Here is a 17,837-nt window from a genome sequence, read left to right as displayed (position 1 = left end):
CTTTTCCATCTGGAAGCTCACCAGATATGAATGCTAATGTTGTTCAGCATATTGTAATGGTAAATGCTTAAAAGTGTATTTGCTAAGAATTCATGATCTGTCTATGCTATATACTCCTTTTGTTACAATTTTTTTAAGAAAACTATTTTTGTTAATGTAAAGTTAATATTTCAGAGCAGAATTTTTAAACTTATTGCACTAAATACAAGCTCTGTACAAATAAATAATGCCTCAATGGTTCAGTCACTCCATTCAAGAAAATCTTTTGCAAGAATAAAGCCCTTCTACAGAAGCTTTGTGATGGAGTGGAGAGGTATGTCTAGGTAGAGACATACACAGCTGATTTTATGAAGACTTAATACATAAGCGGTTATCTATGCTTCCTTTCAAAGGATCAGACTTTTAAATTGCTGCCAAAGGTTCAAAAACCCCCATGTAGTACTGTGTAACTAACCAGTGCTCTGACCTTTTGGCAATAGTGAAATATTCACTTCTGTTTCTAGAAGTAATTTGATAAGTTAAATTTGTTTAGTTTTCTTTTGGTAAGCCAATTAAAAGGATTTACTCTTTTCATCTCACAGAACCCAAACTAAATGAAAGGTATGAAAATAAAAATGCATTTAGAAATGATAGCTGCTGGGGAGGCAGGAAGACAGAGTTATCCAGTCATTTAACTGAACTGTATTGGTAGCTCCACCAGCATCAGAAGGGCTCTGAAATTGTGGAAGTTGTAAGTGCTAACTGGACTAGAGCTTCAACCTAGAGATTCAAACTGGTGCGCTGGCGAGGCCTCTCAGTGCAAGGAAGGGGTCAGACTATCTAGAAGTAGCTCTGGAGCAGCCTGAAATTCGTGGAGAGTACCAGTGTCTAAGACAGCAGTGGCACCAAACACTGATATTTTGTCGATCAGTGGGGTTTAGCAACTGAAATTTAAAAACTGGCTTAGAGGAATCCTAGAAACTAGATTCCAAGGCTAAGAGACTTACCAGGTACCCACTTGCTTCCAGATAAACTAATCTTGTTTGGAGGCTATTGGAGGTGCTTTGATTGAAGCCTTGTATTCTGTTAATTTTGACAACAAATTTCTGCCGTGACCAGTTCTGCAAGTTTGTGTTCTCAGCTACTGGAAGTCCTGGGTTGGGGCTTTTCTCTGTAATTGCAAATAGGACTGCAGTTGGAAACAAATTTTTTATTTTTGTATTACTTGACTGTGCACCATTTTTATAGCAGTTTATCCTATTTTAAAAATAAATTTGTTTTATTTACATGGTGTTTAAAAGATACAGGCAACACTTTTCTATGGGTAGTTGTAATGTTTAAGTGACAAATCTATATAATTACAAGGTCCTTAATAAAATCATGTGCGCCATTCTCGAGTGTGTATCCGGCATGCAGAGCTTTTCAGTCATGCCAAAATGGCTTTTCGTCCACATGCAGGCTTTCCAGTGGCCCCTTAAAGCTTTTTCATGTCCTTTGAAGTTCATTTGCAGCTGAACTACAAGCTGCCCTCTTCCAGCTCAGTCTTGTTCAAGGAGATAAGCAGAAGACCTGAAGACACAACTTTTCAGGACAAATTTAGAGTCCACTTTCCTTCCTTAGTGGGGATGGTGGAGTGGGAGAACACTTGACATGTAAGTCCCAGGTTGGCAGTAGAGGTGCTGGGGTCTGCCAGTTGTGATGGATTAAATACTTTTTTTGCCAGCTGATTATTAAAGCCAGTATATGGAGTGCTTTGTGGGAAGCAATCTAGACTAGAGAGTAATGCTGCACTGAGAATAATGCTGCAGGAGGAGGAGATGAGACAGTTGAGGCAGAAATCATCTTGAAAAGTGCACTGAACCAAATAGTGCTTGAGGACTTGAGATTTCACGTGGGACAGTTTGGGTTTAAAAATCAAGCCAATGGGGATTAATAGTTCCCAGCATTTGGTTTCTGCAGATGGTTTGCATCATAGCCTCTGATCAGCTGGGTTTCGAAGGAAAAAAGCATGCCATTCTTTAAATGGTTTGATTCCGCCCCCGCCCCCCCCCCGCCCCCGACATTATTTTACTCTCTGTTTTATTTGGAAGTTGAGCAGCAGTGTGTTGTCTTTACTGTGTCTTCTAGCTCTAGAGAATTTTTGGGGTTTTTTTCTCTCATTTCTATATTGCTTTTTCAGCAAAGGAGTGCCAAGTGGCAGTGTCTGCTCCCATTTGTCCCACTGATCTTAGCTCATTCTTTCCCAAGGCAATGATTCAGGATGTCACCTGGAGTGAATGCAAGGGGGAGCATGTGCTGATCTGAAGTTCTGAGGTGTTTGGTTTTTTTTATGTGTGTGTATTTCTCCATCACTGTACTTGCTGTGGTTAGGAGTGCAGCCCATCACTTCAGTAGTTTCAGTGCTGCTCCACAGACTAAACAAGTGGTATGACCAGCTCAGAATTGTGACGTCACCTGTCCGGTAGCTTGTGTTCATGCTTCCAGCTGCCAAAACCAGGGTGGGGTTTTACATGTGGCCTTAGCTTGGCATGATAACCCAAGGACTTTCTGTATTAGCAAAGCGTGTCCTAAAAGGGAGAACTTGGAAGTGAAAAACCTAGTTGCACATTGTGGTGGTGGGTTGAACCTTGCTGGCAGGTAAGCCCCTACTCTGTAGCTTGCTCAGTCTACCCAGGAGGTTGGAAAAACAAAAGCATCAAGATAAAGACAGTTCATTGAGTGGCAATCACCACCTCCCACCAGCAGACCAATGCCCAGCCAGTCTCAAAACAATGGCTACTTTGGAGCCACACACGTGCAATTTTAGTGCTGAGCATGACATTATATGGTATGGAATATTTCTTCAGTCTGTTCAGGTGAGCTGTCCTGGCTGTGTGCCCTCGTACCCTTGTGCCCAACCGCAGCCTGCTCTGCTGGGGTGGCCGAGTGAGAGGCAGAGAAGGCCTTGACCCTGTGCAAGCACTGCTCAGCAACAGGTAAAATGTGTTAGCAATGTTATTTTGGTAACAAATCTAAAACACAGCACCATGTGGGCTGCTGTGAAGAAAATTTAACTCCATCCCACCCTCACAGAGTACACAGGTCCGCTTACTCAAGTCTTAATCCAAGAGTCACTCCCTGCATTTCTGTACAGCACCTTCTCAGGGTGGTTACTTCTTTCTGAAAGGGCTTTTTTCACAGCAGGCAATTAGCCTGCTCCATAGTGCTCCCTTTCATGGAGGGAGCAGGGGATGCTAGCTCTTACTCTTTCAGCACAAAATGGGGATATAAAGCAAAAATGAGCCCTTTCTGTATCAGTGTTCTGGCAATTGAGCAGCCAGTGTTGGAGACAGCTTACTTAATGTGCCCTCAGGGCATGCACTTTAGTGGTTTGCTCTGAGTGGATATGATGTATTCTATGAATGTATGTTATAGAGTCAGAATAAAATGCATGTAACAGACATATACTCATCATCACTATCCAGTGATCATTTGGTTCTAAGTGCATATTACATGCTCTATTGGAGATGGCACAGTCATTTTAAGAAACACTCTAAGATTTAGAAGTAGATACTTAACAGCATCCCTGTTTTTTAAATCATGGCTTTGCCTGTGCAGATACTGTTACTAAATCTAAACATCACTAGTCCATTGATTCTTGAACAGCTTGTGTGTCACATTATCGCCACAGAAATCCTGTTTCATCTTTGTGGAAAAAAAACCCGTGGTGTTTCCTGAAACAAAACGCGACAGACTTATTTGAAGCATTTCTTGCACTCAGCTTGCTTGTTGGGATAATGGAAGTTTACTCTAAATATTTCATTTTTAAATGCTTTTTCAACTATTTCATCTCTGCTGTTATTTCCATCGCATAAAAAGAGATATGGAGACGAGTAAATTTGTATTTCTTGTGTTCTGTAGCAAATACTGTTCTCAAGGTATTTTTTTTTCTTTTATATTTAGAAAGATGAGAGATTAAACTTGTCTCTGGTGAGGTGAGTCATGTATAAAAGGCAGAATTTCTGGTCTGGGATGGAGCTGTGATGTGTCTTGCAGTGTTTACAAGCTGAGGCAATCAAGCCAAAGCTCTTCAGAGATAGCAGGATTACAAAAATATTTTTAGGGACAATAATTAGCATGAATCCATCTGAAAATACCCATTTGGAGGCTAAACTATCTGGCATTCATTTGAGAGAGATGTGTTAAAACAGGACTAGTAGAAACACCGTCAGATTCTCTCTGCTGTCTCACTGAGGTCAAGTCATCATAAGTGACTACAATGAGCAGAATTGGGTGTTTTAAGCATTTGGTGCTTTTCTATAGGAACATAGGATTCCCTTAGAACCAAAGTTGCAAAAATTCAGAGCAAAAGTACCAGCTGACTTTCGCAGAACTAGCCTGATTTTAGTGACTTTAAAGACAGCTCTGGCCTCTCTATGCATGTGAGCGAAGATGCTGGCTGGATGTTCCTCAAGCGCACCACCGCTTACCCTCCCCTGGCATGAGTGAAGTAGGGGCAGGTGGGGAGTATTTCGGAAAGGCTTTGTGAGTTAGGAAGCTGGTTACTCCTGAAACGTAGCAGAAGTTGGGGATGGACTGGAGTTCTTATGAAAGTAATAATTTTTAACTCTCAGATAAATACTGTGTGTGCTCCAGTGTTAGTATTGCTTGGGTCCCTCCCTACTCAAACTGAAAAGGGAGAATATCTCTCATGAGAAAAAGAGTGCTGCAGGAAATGTGATAGTGTCTCCTAGGGGAGCGAGGGAGGAGAAAACAGAAAGGTGGTTTTATTTCTCATGTAGGCCAGAAAGCAGCTGCCGGAGGTTAGGCGGAGCCATGGAGAACAGGGTTTCACAGGTGGAAAATATTCCACAAGATCATCACAGTAGTTAATAACATTCACATTCCGATTCACAGACATCTCACAGCAACGTCCCCTGTGCCCTGCTTTTGTTTTGCTCTGGAGCTCTTCAGAGCAAGCAAGAAAGTGGAATCCTGTATCTATAGAAAGGAAGGGTGGATTGTGTTGCTGATCATAGCAACTGCCCAGAGGAAAAAGGAAAGTCTTCTGAACAGGTTGTAAAGGCTTCACAGCACATGCATTGTCATCAAAGCTTCATCTGGAAACAAATTTTTCATCATCTTTCACTCATACTTCTAACAAGGCAATCAAACCCCTGGACTGGCTTAGTGATTTGCATTGAATCAAGATCAACTGACACATGCTCCTTTTTCCAGTGGAATGCCACCTCCTTTGGGAATGGGAAAAGTAAATGTGACACTGTTTATTGTTGTCTTGAGAATGTGAAATGTTTTACATTGCAAGCTTCGAATGCAGGAAGAGAAGGGAAATTAACAATGCTGATCTAATCTTAGATTTTCTGTGTAAACTGACATTGTGCCAGAATACTGATGCAAAACTGTATTTTAGTCTAAGAAATGTATAGATTTTTTAATGTATCAAAATAAAGTTTTTCTTTTTAAGTAAGAAATAAATTTATCTGTCTTCCCTGCAGGGTGCTGAGCCCTGCTCTTCTTAGGAATACTGTTTCACATCCCTGAAACCAAGCAGAACCCATCTAAATCTTTGCTCAAGCTTTGCTTTGCTCTGTGCCTGCCCTTTAGCCAAGTAGCTGAAGTAGTGCTGGGCATGCCTTCTTGGCCCTCTCATTGTCTTGGTGCCAACAAGTGCATTGTGATATTAATATTTCACTGAGCTGGATAGGGTGAATGGAGTTTTGTAGAGCAAAGGTGGGGTTTTTGCTGTCTTCTCTCTAACCTTTTGCTCCTCGGCTTCTGTCCTGAGGATAGGAAGCTGCCCCTTTAACTTTTTGCCCACAGTTTCACTCATCACCACGTTCCTTGACCTCCCTGATACTAAGGCTAAGGCTGTGTTGAAACATCAGTCCTACACAAAAGAGGTTGCTAAGGCCTTCACCGTAGAAATCGAGGTTGCCATCACACATGGTATACGCAGAGAGTCTCCTGCTTTTACCCAGGATGCAGGACTCTCAGGACTGCGAAGGCTGTCTGGAACTGACTGGCTAATAACATGTGCTTTGCCTTACAGGAGCAGCTATGGGAGGATGCAGAGTTGGGAGGGATGAAGGAAATGTTGTTATGTATTATGAGCCATGCAAACTGCACATCCCAGCTCAGCACTTCTTGTGGGAACACCTCCTTGTTCTGCAAGGTCCTTTAAGTGCTCTCTGCTCCCTAAGCAGGGTTGCTGTTCTGCAGAGCTTCTCTAGCAAGATTGGATAGCTGAAGGTATATGGTGAATAGAAGCAATTAATAAGAGCACCAGTATAATCTTACTAGCAGAGGTATGCGCACTTGCAAAGATTCCTTTGCTTCTCCTCTCTCTCCCATGGGCACAGCAAATTTATGTTTTCTTTACTGCCAGATTTTTAATACACTAATAAGCCAAGCTGAACCATGTTTTCTTGCTTGTAATATTCTTTGCTGCAAACCACTTCAGCACTGCGTTTGCCTAAGATGGTTTACTTTATCTGGGACCCACTGCCACTTCTGAACCCAAGGCTAACGCCATTGTGGCAAATGACTAAATGGAGGTAGGTTGAAAAGGACCAGCGAACCATCAGGCAGGACACCATGCTGTGAAACCAAGTGTTTTGCTGCACGTCTCAGCATTTTGCAGATCCTCTGAAGGTATGTCCCCTTGACTCAGAGTGTCTTTTTCATGGTTGGTTAAGGGTGAAGCCGTTTGGCTAGATGTGTTTAGTTGCGTGGAGCAAAAGAGACCGCCCTTCATCAGCAGAGTGTTGGGGGCAGGAGACACGGTGCATGCAGGTTATGAAAACCCTCTCTGGTTTCCACTGGGTTTTGCCTGTGTCGGAACTGCAGAACAGGAGCTCTTTGGCCCTCCTTACCCTCTCCAGCAGTGAGGGAATGAAGCATTGTCTGGGGAGAGGAATGCCAGTTGCCCCAACTCCGAAACAAAAAGTTTTGTGGCTTCCAGGAAAAAAAAAGGGGGCTAAAGGTGGGCAGTGGAGGGCTAGTGAGAGAAGTGTGTGCAGGGAGAACAGAATGGGACATGGGACTTGAAGTGGAAGGAAAATCTGAGAGAACTGGGGTGGGGTGTGCAAGAAAACCCAGGAAGCTATTAGTGGGTGCAAGAACAGGGACCTGGGGAGAGAGGACTGGAACTGCAAAAGCAGGATTTGTCCTTCAGCCACACAGTGGTTCCCACTGCCAAGACACTGCACGCAGTGAGCACGTACTCCTGGACATGAGCCTCGGGACCCGCTCCCTGGCACTGGCAACTGCAGAGCGGTGTGGGCAGACGCCTTCTCAAATCCCTGTTTCCTGACCTACCCTGCTGCCCCACCACAGCTGACAGTCTCCTTGCCTGCAGGACAGCACAGCTCCTTGGAGCTCTGCTCCCTCACATGGGGGACCGGGCCCCTGCGTGCACCCTCATCCTGCAGCAAACAGGATCCTTCTCCCAGCCAGTGGGGCCGGATGCTGCACTGCTGGTTTGGCATGGTTCCTTCCTCCACCGGGGCCACTAAGGAGCTGGCCTAGTTGTAGTTGTTGGTGTTTAGATGTTTAATGGAGATGAGCTAGTTCCCAGGGAGAGATTACTTAGAATATCTAATTACTGTTTGAAGTATGAATGTGTGACATAGATGGAGCTTATACTCACACACACAGAGCACCTAAAAAAGCTATTTTTTGGACACCCACTGCCATAATCTCCATCTAACGTTCAGTACTTGTTTACCTTATATATGCTGAAATTGAGGTGGAAGAAAATCCAGCACCAGAGCAGATTTTCTGAGATCCCTGCTAGAGCACTCAAAGCTAGAAATTGTGCCTATGACAGAAGCTGCTCTACCTCAGCTGACAGTAACCAAGTAGAAGACAAATAAATGGGTGAGCAAGTGTTTCACACTGCAATGCTTTGAAGAAGAAACCACAGGCCTGGACCCTTAAAAAAAAAAAAAAAAAAAAGGTAAAACCCTGCCACAGTACCAGAAACATTAATAGTGATAAGATGGCTCTTGACTTAATTACTTTTCTGACAGCTCTTAGCTGTATTGTAGTTTTAAATGTTACATCCTGGAAGGAATACAAACCTTGGCCAAAAAACATTCAGTAGGCATTGGCGATGTCAGAAGGAGCAGGGTGGTCTGGCCACCTCTCCTGATTGTGGAGCCCTCCATGTACCCCTGTCTTTGTTCCAGAGGCTTTCAGGTAAGAGGGGCAGGTCAAAGATGTTGACACCTCCCTGGGGCCAAGACACTGCTGCTGCACCACAGAACTCCTCTGTAGCCTGAGGTTCATCACGTGCTGTCTTTGTGCCTCTCTTTCCCCCCTTTAATGGGGATGCTGTGAAGGTGAGTACATTGAAGATCAGTAGGCACTCAGATACTGCAGCAAAATGGGCAAATGAATGAAACAGGGGCAGGTACGGCTATGTGAGAAATTGGGATATGAAAACGCCTCTCTGCAGCTGCAAGAGGCAGTGAATTGGGCAGAAAGTTGCAAGCAAATGATACAGACATGGACACCTGAGACTCATCCGGTTCTGATGCTTAAATATCTAAAAATTAATTCCTCCATTAGCAAACATGCTCCAGTCCTTTAGTGGGTCTTGGTAGCTCATTGGATTCATGAAGTCATCCTGACGTCCTTTCACCATAAGTCATCTACTGATTTGTTTCCAGCACTTCTGGTTTCAGTGAAAGCTTTCCTGGCACAGGATGCCATTCAGTTATCCCATGTTTTTGTGTTGGGATTGCCCTCACTTTTCATCAACGCAAGGATGGAGCAACAAGAACAGTAAATATGTCAGTCCCACAGAAGGGGAACGGATGGCTCAGAACAGAACCCAGGTGTTTATTTTGGTTTTTAAGCCTCTGATAACGGGAAGCAAACCATGCACAAAGCACTCTATGATAGAACTGGACTGAAACAAGATCTCTCAGATCCCAGGCCAGGAACGCTCTGCTTCCTGCAAGAAGAAAAATACACTTGTTTGAAGGCATTGCTGGATCCTTTCAAACATCTTCAAATTGCTCTACTCCTAATGACAACAACAAAAGTTGACTTTAATACCTAACATTGGAACATGCTAGAGAAAGTGAAGGAATTTCAAAGTGTGAGTTTGCTGCCCATTTTATAAGACCTGGTAGGAGGTCTGTGGAGGACTGCCTCATGAGCATAGAAGTCCTGCTGCCTCCAGGCAAGGAGCACCACAGCTTGCCTTTGAAAGCTCTGGTGTTAAATCCATTCATGGTGAGACAATACGAGGACAAGAAACCTCAGAAGGGCTTGTATTGCATCACAGCAGGAGGCCAGCGTGCCATAAGAGCATTTGAGTTTCACTCTGTTTATGATGAAGAGGAAGCTTGAGAGCTTTATCAAAATAGAATTTGCTTCCCAAAAAACCCAGCACAAGAGTGTGTAGGTCTGAATTTCCCAGAAGATGCACAGCTTGAAAAGCTATTAAGTTTCATAAAGAAATAATAAGGAAGCAAATCTCGAATGAAGGATGTAGGAGAACTACACACAAACCTGACATTTATGTTCACATCACTGCATTCATGGGCCAGGGCCCTCAACCTTACCGTAATCTTAATCTGGTTTTAATTTAGGACTAGCACATAACAAGACAAGTAAAAAGTACACATCAAGTTTTTGAGCCACGAGGGCAAGACAGCTGTTGTTAGTAACAAGCTGAACATTTGATATATTGCCACAAACTGTGCTTGGGCTCTGGAAGGGCCTAAGCCATGACATGGTGAGGGAAGTGGGATGAAGGAAGGAATGGACTGATCACCTGCCAAGTCAGAGGCAAGACATCAACTGGGGTAAGTCCCAGCAATGGCAAAGCCTTGCTCGTTGTCTAGGCTGCAGAGTGCCGATTTGCACCTTGTAGCTATGCCCTCACCCATTGAGCTTTTGGAGATATTTTCCAGCTAGCCCTTCTGGAGGGATCAGGCTAGAAAAGCAGTAAGTAGTGAAAAGGCAGTGGAAAAGCCAATAAATATGGAAAAGGCTATAAGCAGTAAGTGAGATACCAGAATACAAAGACCCTCTTCAGAAGCAGGCTGCAGGAAACCTCAGAGAAGATCCAAGAGCACTACTTGTGCCTCAGTTACTGGAGGGATGGCAGCAGTGCATTTCTTTGCACAGTGACTATTTGTGCTTGCCTCTACCAATTACAGCTACCCTGGGCGAATAAAACTGCTGCTCCTGTTGGCAATTAAAAAGAATTAGGTCGTCTTTGGCTAGAATTAAGCATTTTCATGGGTGTGTCTGGCAAAACTGTATGAAGACAGATGAGCCCCTGTAGCCTGAAGATCATCAGATTTGCAGCAGACATAAGGAGCTACTGGAGAGACCATCTCCTGAGTGTCTTACTTTTGCAAGGGGGCAAAGATGTCACTGCCTGTTCTGATAGAAAAACTGTTAAGAATGCTTGGTAAGAAACTGTGCACCACTGCAGTCCAGGACACATAGCATCTTGCTGTGGTAGTGGTAACACAGCAGGTAAGTGGTACTGTGCATGTCACATACATGCAGGCATACCTATGGTGAGCTTGTGCATGTTACCTGGTTGAAACTATTCTAAATGAGAAGCAATTCACGCTGAAGTAGTCTCATCTTACAACAATAACAAAAGAGCAGCTTCCCTGAGCAAAAGGGTTAATTTTTTTGTAATAAAAAAGCCTAGACAAATAAAAGATTTGTGTTTTCACTCTTCCAGATGAGTCCTGCCAACTTGCTCAGCCTAAGGGCACAGCTCAGTACAAGGCACAGGCAGCATGATGAGCCTAAACAGCAACAGCTTCATCTGCTATTCTCTTCCATCCTCTGCAGCCACAATAATGAAATCCAGAGGGAATTAGAAGTATTCTGCCTGCAGAGCCCATCAGCCAACCATTATGATTTGGCCATGAAATGCACAACCATAGACTAGCAAGCACAATTAGCTAAGAAGATTGGTGCTTCATCATAATCCTATTTTAAATAGGCTGCTGATAGAGTAATTTTGACACCAAAATAGCATCACAGGAAACGCATATTCCCTGAAACTCATTGTGCGTTCAATTAAACAATGTTACAAACAAGTGATTTTCATCATGGGCCGTCAGAGGGCAGAATGTATCTGCAGAATGCTGTGCTCAGATCTGTGCTGGCACGCAAATTTTGTGTGTCATACCCTTCACCCGAGCATGGCCAGAAGAGCATGGTGAGGAGTGCTTGCTGCAGTGGTTTTAGGCTGCCCACAGCTCCACACACAGACCTCAGCTGCTACAGGCACTGTGGCTGCCCCGCTGTGCGCTCAGCTCTGCAGTATCGTCCATAAATAACTCCATTCAGTTCAACTCTGCTCACACAGACGTATTTATTTCTCTGGGGTACTGCAGGCTTGCTCTTTCCCCTCTGCCTGAGGATCAGGTAACCAAAACAGATGTGCTCATTTAACTGCAGACTATTTCAGGAAGCTCCTAGAAAATGGCATTTGCTGGGGCTGCCAGATCACCCTAGCAGCTCAGAGCTCATTAGGGCACCTAATATAATGCCCCAGCAATGCACAACTGTTTCCCACAGCATGCATGGATGCACAGTGCTCCCTGGGTTTGGAAGCCCCTCAGCAATGGTATTTCCACTGTCCCAACTGGGAGATGTGAGCACAGCTTTCTGAAAGGAATTTGCAGCATTTTCTTTCTCCTCTAGTTTCTACTGCAAGAGAAAATTGCTCCCTTTTATATATATTCTAGGCCCCTAACAAACCAGCAAAGGGCAATTTGTATCCTGAGAGCCTGTTCCTCATCTTTCCCCCTTTCCTCTGTCCTTCGTCATATCAAATTTGTCTGTCTCAGTTCCAACACCTCTTGGGGAATTTAACTGTCCTCATCCTGCAACTCTGTCTTGCCCTGATAACTTCACTGAAGGTAGGCAGATGGACAACAGCTTCAAATCTCTGCCCTGACTTTACAAGATCAGTTGATGACCATGCAGGTCGGCTGCTATTTTAAGCTCTAATCTCCTTGCTTTGGAGCTAAATGCTGGCAACAGAGAACACAGATGTGTATCTACTTCCTTGTACCTCCATGCTGTGGTTCCTGTCTCTGTGTAAGTGGGTAATTGTGCATTGCTTGGTAAACCAGCAGTCCCCACTCTAATACAAAATGTAACTAGTGGAATTTCAATTGCACTTGGCTCTGTCCCCCCTTAATTTCACTACAAGCAAAGTGGAGGACAGAAATGCAGTTTGAAGTGCTTTTAAACATCTTACCCTAAAATGATTCAAACAAGGACCGAGAGGCCTTGTTTTCAACTTCATTCTTCAAGCACCATTGAAGTGAAAGTGTGGGATGCAGTGTGCCTTGTTGGCACAGCACTCTGCAAATGGCAACAAAACCATAAATACAGGCAGCAATCTGTTTACATTTCACTCAGATGGCCTAAACTGAGATCTAAACAACTTTAAAGATTTGTTTTAGAGTGTGTTTTGCCTTTGGTCTGGTTATAATTTAAATACCATGATTTATTTCAAATACTATGATTTATTTCTCTGAGAAGACAACAGGAAGTTATGCGCCCCGCACCAGCTCCTGTTTGGAAAACACGGGAAGACTTGTCTTGATTTCTGCATGATTTTACTGCACTTTACAACTGAAACCCCAGAGCACCCTAAAGTGATCAGTGTCTTTTAAACTTCCTTCAGTTAGTGACAATTTTAGGCCGTAGTGCCACATGTTCTTATCTACCCCTCCTCCGAGAGACCACAGCTGGCGGGCAGTAGACCCACATGATCCTGAGCATGCAGACCACCCATACCTGCAAGTTCTTTTAATGACAGTGGTCCTATGGTGTCCTTTTCTGTGAGGACCCTTGGCATCCCCTGGTGAATGAGGGCTGTGGGGCACAGGGCCAGGCAGGTACCTGCAAAAGCAGGGACTGAGGGAACCTGGGACATGGGTGGGGACAGAGAATGCTGCAAGGTGCTACTGATACCTGGGTCTGGGGGTGCTTGTAGGGATGCAGCACAAGCCCTGGGATAATGCAAGCCACGGCAAAGCCAGTGGAAGTGCTTGCAAATTTGCACTTCCCATCCCTCTGCCTTGTCTTTGCTCTTTAAATCTCTTACAGAGTTCTTCATGTGGCCCCAACAGCTGTAGTAAACTGTTTGCATGAGCAAAACTGCAGCTACTTCAGAAGAAGACATGCCCCAAGGAGGATCCAGTAAAAAACTCTGTTAATTATAAATGCCTGTCAGTGAGCTGGAGCTGCCGGTTTGACCAACTGGCCAGCAAATGGCAGGCACTTCAAGCCAGGCACATCAAAATTGCATTAGCAGCAGGCAGCTGTTTCTGGAAGAAAGGCATGCACAATGCATAGATGTTTTCTTGAGGAGAACAGTCTGTTTTCCATTGCAAGTCCCTGGCAACAACTGCACTCCCAGAATCAAAGAACCATAGAATGGTTTGGGTTGGAAGGGACCTTCAAGAGTTACCTAGTTCAAACCCCTGCAATGAGCAGGGACATTTTCAACCAGATAAGGTTACTCAGAGCCCCATCCAGCCTGGCCTTGAATGTTTCCAGGAATGGGGCATCTACCACTTCTCTGGGCAACCTGTGCCAGTGTTTCACCACCCTCATTGTAAAAAGTCTCTTCCTCATGTCCAGCCTGAATCTCCCCTCCTTTGTTTTAAAACCATTACCCCTTGTCCTACCACTACAGGCCCTGATAAAAAGTCTGTCCCCATCTTTCTTATAGGCCCCTTTTAAGTACTGAAAGGCTGCAATAAGGTCTCCCTCGAACCTTCTGTTCTCCAGGCTGAACAACCCCAACTCTCTCAGCCTGTCCTCACAGCAGAGCTGTTCCACCCCTCTGATCATCTTGGTGGCCTCCTCTGGCCCCTCTCCAACAGGTCCATGTCTTTCCTGTACTGAGGGCTCCAGAGCTGGACACAGGACTCCAGATGGTGTCTCACCAGAGCAGAGTAAAGGGGCAGAATCACCTCCCTCGACCTGCTGGCCACGCTCCTTTTGATGTAACCCAAGACACAACTGGCCTTCTGGGCTGTAAGTGGACATTGTCGGCTCATGTCCAACTTTTCACACACCGATACCGTCAAGTCCTTCTCATCAGGGCTGCTCTCAATCCCTTCATCCCCCAGCCTGTACTGATACTGGGGGTTGCACTGACCCAGGTGCAGGACCTTGCATTTGGCCTTGTTGAACCTCATGATGTTCTCATGAGCCCACTTCTCAAGCTTGTCCACATCCCTCTGGATGGCATCCCATCCCTCAGGTGTGTCAGCCGCACCACTCAGCATGGAGTCATCCACAAACTTGCTGAGGGTGCACTCAATCCCAATGTCTATGTCATTGATGAAGATATTAAACAGTACTGGTCCCAAGATGGATCCCTGAGGGATACCACTTGTCACCGATGTCCACCCAGACATTGTGCCATTGACCCCTATCCTCTGGATGTGACCTTTCAACCAGTTTCTCATCCACCAAGCAGTCTAGCCATCAAATCCAAACCTCTGCAATTTAGAGAGAAGGATGTTGCGGGGGACTGTGTCAAAGGCTTTACAGAATTCCAGACAGACGACATCCATAGGTCTTCCTTTGTCCACTGCTGTAGTTATTCCACCATGGAAGGCCACTGGGTTGGTCAGGCAGGACTTGTCCTTGGTGACACCATGCTGGCTGTTTTGAATCACCTCCCCATCCTCCATGTGCCGTGGCATAGCTTCTAGGAGGATCTGTTCCATTAGTTTCCCAAGCACAGAGGTGAGGCTGATGGGTTGATAGTTCCAAGGTTTCTCCTTTCTGCCTTTTTTCCAGTCACCGAGAACTTCACCTGACTGCCATGACTTCTCAAATACCATGGAGAGTGGCTTGGCAACTACATCAGCCAATTTCCTCAGGCTTCTGGGATGAATCTCATCAGGTCCCATAGATTTATAAATGTTCAGATTTCTCAAGTGTTGATGAACCTGATCTTCACTTTGCTCCCCCAGTCCTCATCTTGCAGTTCAATCACTCAAGAATTCTGGGAAGAGAGCTTGCCAATGAAGACTAAGGTAAAGAAGTTGTTGAGTAACTCAGCCTTCTCCTTGTCTGTTGTTACCTATTTGCCAGTCTTGGTCATCAGGGAGGTATGCTTCCTCTGACCTTCCTTTTCTGGTTGACATACCTGTAGAAGCCCTTCTTGTTATTCTTTGCATCTCTTGCCAAGTTCAGCTCCAGCTGTGCCTTGGCCTTCCTGACCCCATCTCTGCACAACCGGGCAGTGTCCTTATACTCCTCCAGGATCCCTGTCCCTGCTTCCACTGCCTGTGCATTTCCTTCTTGCCCTTTAGTTTGACCAGCAGGTCTCAACTCAGCCATGCAGGCTTCTTGCTCTCCTTACTTGGTTTCTTACCAGAAATCTGGGGACTGCAAGCTCTTGTGCTTGCTGGAAATTGTCCTTGAAGATCTGCCAGCTCTGTTCAGTTCCCTTGTCCCCGAGGGCAGTTTACCAGGGGTACCTGTTGACTGACTCCTTGAAGAGCTGCAGGTTGGCCTTCCTAAATTTCAGGGTCCTGACTTCACTCTTCAGCTGTCCCACATCCCTCAGGACTGTGAATTCCACAGCACATTTTCCTTCAGGGAAGATCAGAAGGCAGAATAAACCTGCAGAGCTTCACTGATCTGGGGGGCCATCCCACCCTGCAGAGGCAGCTGGCAGACCACAATGGGCACAGGATATCTCCAGTGTCTCAGGCTTTCAGACCACCTGCAGCACCAAGAAGAGATGCAGGATTGACATCCATGCCACAGCCTCCAACTCCATCACTCCCAGTCTATGCTCTCCATGTGCGCAAGAGCTTCCTCCTGTGCAAAGAGCTGCAGATCCTACCACCCTGCCCAGCAGACTAACTGTAACTAGCAGATAAAACCAACGGGTCATGCACCATGTTTTGGAGCTACAGCATTCCTGCTAGACACTGGTAATCCGCACTCTCCTGTGGCCTGGCAGACAGATGAAGAGACAATGCCATCATCTGGGTGTTTGTGGCCACCTACCCGTTACCAGAACCCAGGTGACTTTCCCAGCAGAAGGCAGGGACTTCATTTAACCCGATCTTTCGTGTCTGACAATCACTTTGCAGGGGACAACAGAGCATACAGAACATGTGCCTACCCTAGGCAAGGAGTGCAAACTTGCCTGCAGCACAAAAACAGGATTAGGAGGTCTTGAGCCCATTAAGAGGAGAGAGGCTAATCCTAGGGAGCCTTGTGTCCTTCATGGCACACCAGCCCCTACCCACTGCCTGAACGTGGACACCATGGCAAGGGTGGCCCTGGCACTAGCAGCAGTCTGCCGGTGATTTGTTTTAGGAACGTCTGATAAGGAGAGGGGAGGTCCTGGTGGCAAGCTGAAAAAGTACTGTTCCTTTACTTGTAATGGCCAGAGGAATGCTGCCGATTGTACTGCCCAGCAAGGTGCAGCCAACCTTGAAAATCTTACTAATTATGCTCCCTCTCTTCCAAACCACAACTGGTCTCTCCACTGAAGTATGTTGGCACTTCTCTCCCTGAAGGTTAGAGCTCATATTTCCTCATGTCTTACTTCCCCCTCTCTCCCTCTGCTGGAAAAATAGTCAGCAGCAGACCTTTTTTCCCAGGTGTACTTGCTTTTATGCCACGTGAATAAGCTCTGCTTCTCTGCTCTTTTTCCTGCTGCGGCCTGTGCTCCTCCCTTGTTTATCTCCTCACTCTGCCTGTCTTCTTTCTGCTTCTGGCTGGCTCCAGGGCTTCTCAAAATCTGCTTTTAAAATGTTAAATGACTTCTGGACTGTGTGGCTCTGGGCCAAGCCTTCATAGGTGATAGCTAAGAAAATGTACTTATTCACTGCTTCTCAACACGGGTCAAAGGTTCTTCCAAGAGGCGCATCACCATGAGAGAAGCAACTCCAGAAAAATTATGTGATTTGAAGAACTCAGCCTTCATCTTCATGGATGGGTGAATTCTGAGCAATAAAAGTAACTTCGTTTTCACATAATGGGTCATATGTTCATTTCCAGCAGCTCTCATGAAATCCCTTGGATCTGCTTTATTTAAGTGATGTATATGGGTATATCCTACCTATACAGATATTTCCTGTGTCCTGAAGAGTTCCTCTCTGTCTCTGGAGGAAAAAAGAAAGAAAGAAAAAAAAAGAAAACAAACAAACAAACAATTAAAAAATAAGAGATTCACAATAGTTGAGTTAAATTAAAGGCCAAACTCAACCAAGGTGGGTTCTTTTGAAACTTACCTCAACCAACAGAAAGATTCAGTGGTAGGAGAACAAAACTAAAAGGAGGGCAGGGCTGCAGAGATGGCACAACTGTCTGTGCCAGGTTGAGGTGCAGATGTGCTATGAGAGAGCAGGTACCAGCACAGGGCAAAGACCTGGCATTAGCAGAACTAGTTTTACTGGGCTCATGTATTTTAGTGTAAGGCCAGTTGCCTGGGATGGAGATTGGCTGTTTTCTTTCAGTCCTAGTTATCATGGGCTCTGTGACAATTTGTGTCACTGAAGGGGTATTTTCTGTAGGCTTAAGTGTACCCAAAATGTGCACAAACCATCTCTGTTTAGTTTCCTCTCCAGCCACATAACAGTTTTTATTATTGCCCTTCTGATCTGAACAAGACTGTGACCCAGGGCACAGCTGTGAGGATGTCTGTGATTCCTCTGACACCACAACATGTGCTAGGAGCCAGGGGCTTTAGAAGCCTGCCCCAAGGGAAATATGGTCCAAGAGTGATGCATGGAGGAGCTCACTTAAAATACAGGTGTGCGATGGTATGTGGTCTATGTCAGAGAGTCACATACAGCAGCAATATAGGGTGT

This window comes from Nesoenas mayeri (genome assembly GCF_963082525.1).
Source record: "Nesoenas mayeri genome assembly, chromosome: Z".
Classification (NCBI taxonomy): Eukaryota; Metazoa; Chordata; class Aves; order Columbiformes; family Columbidae; genus Nesoenas; species Nesoenas mayeri.
The sequence above is the reverse complement of the archived record's forward strand: the minus strand, read 5'-3'. Positions refer to the sequence as shown.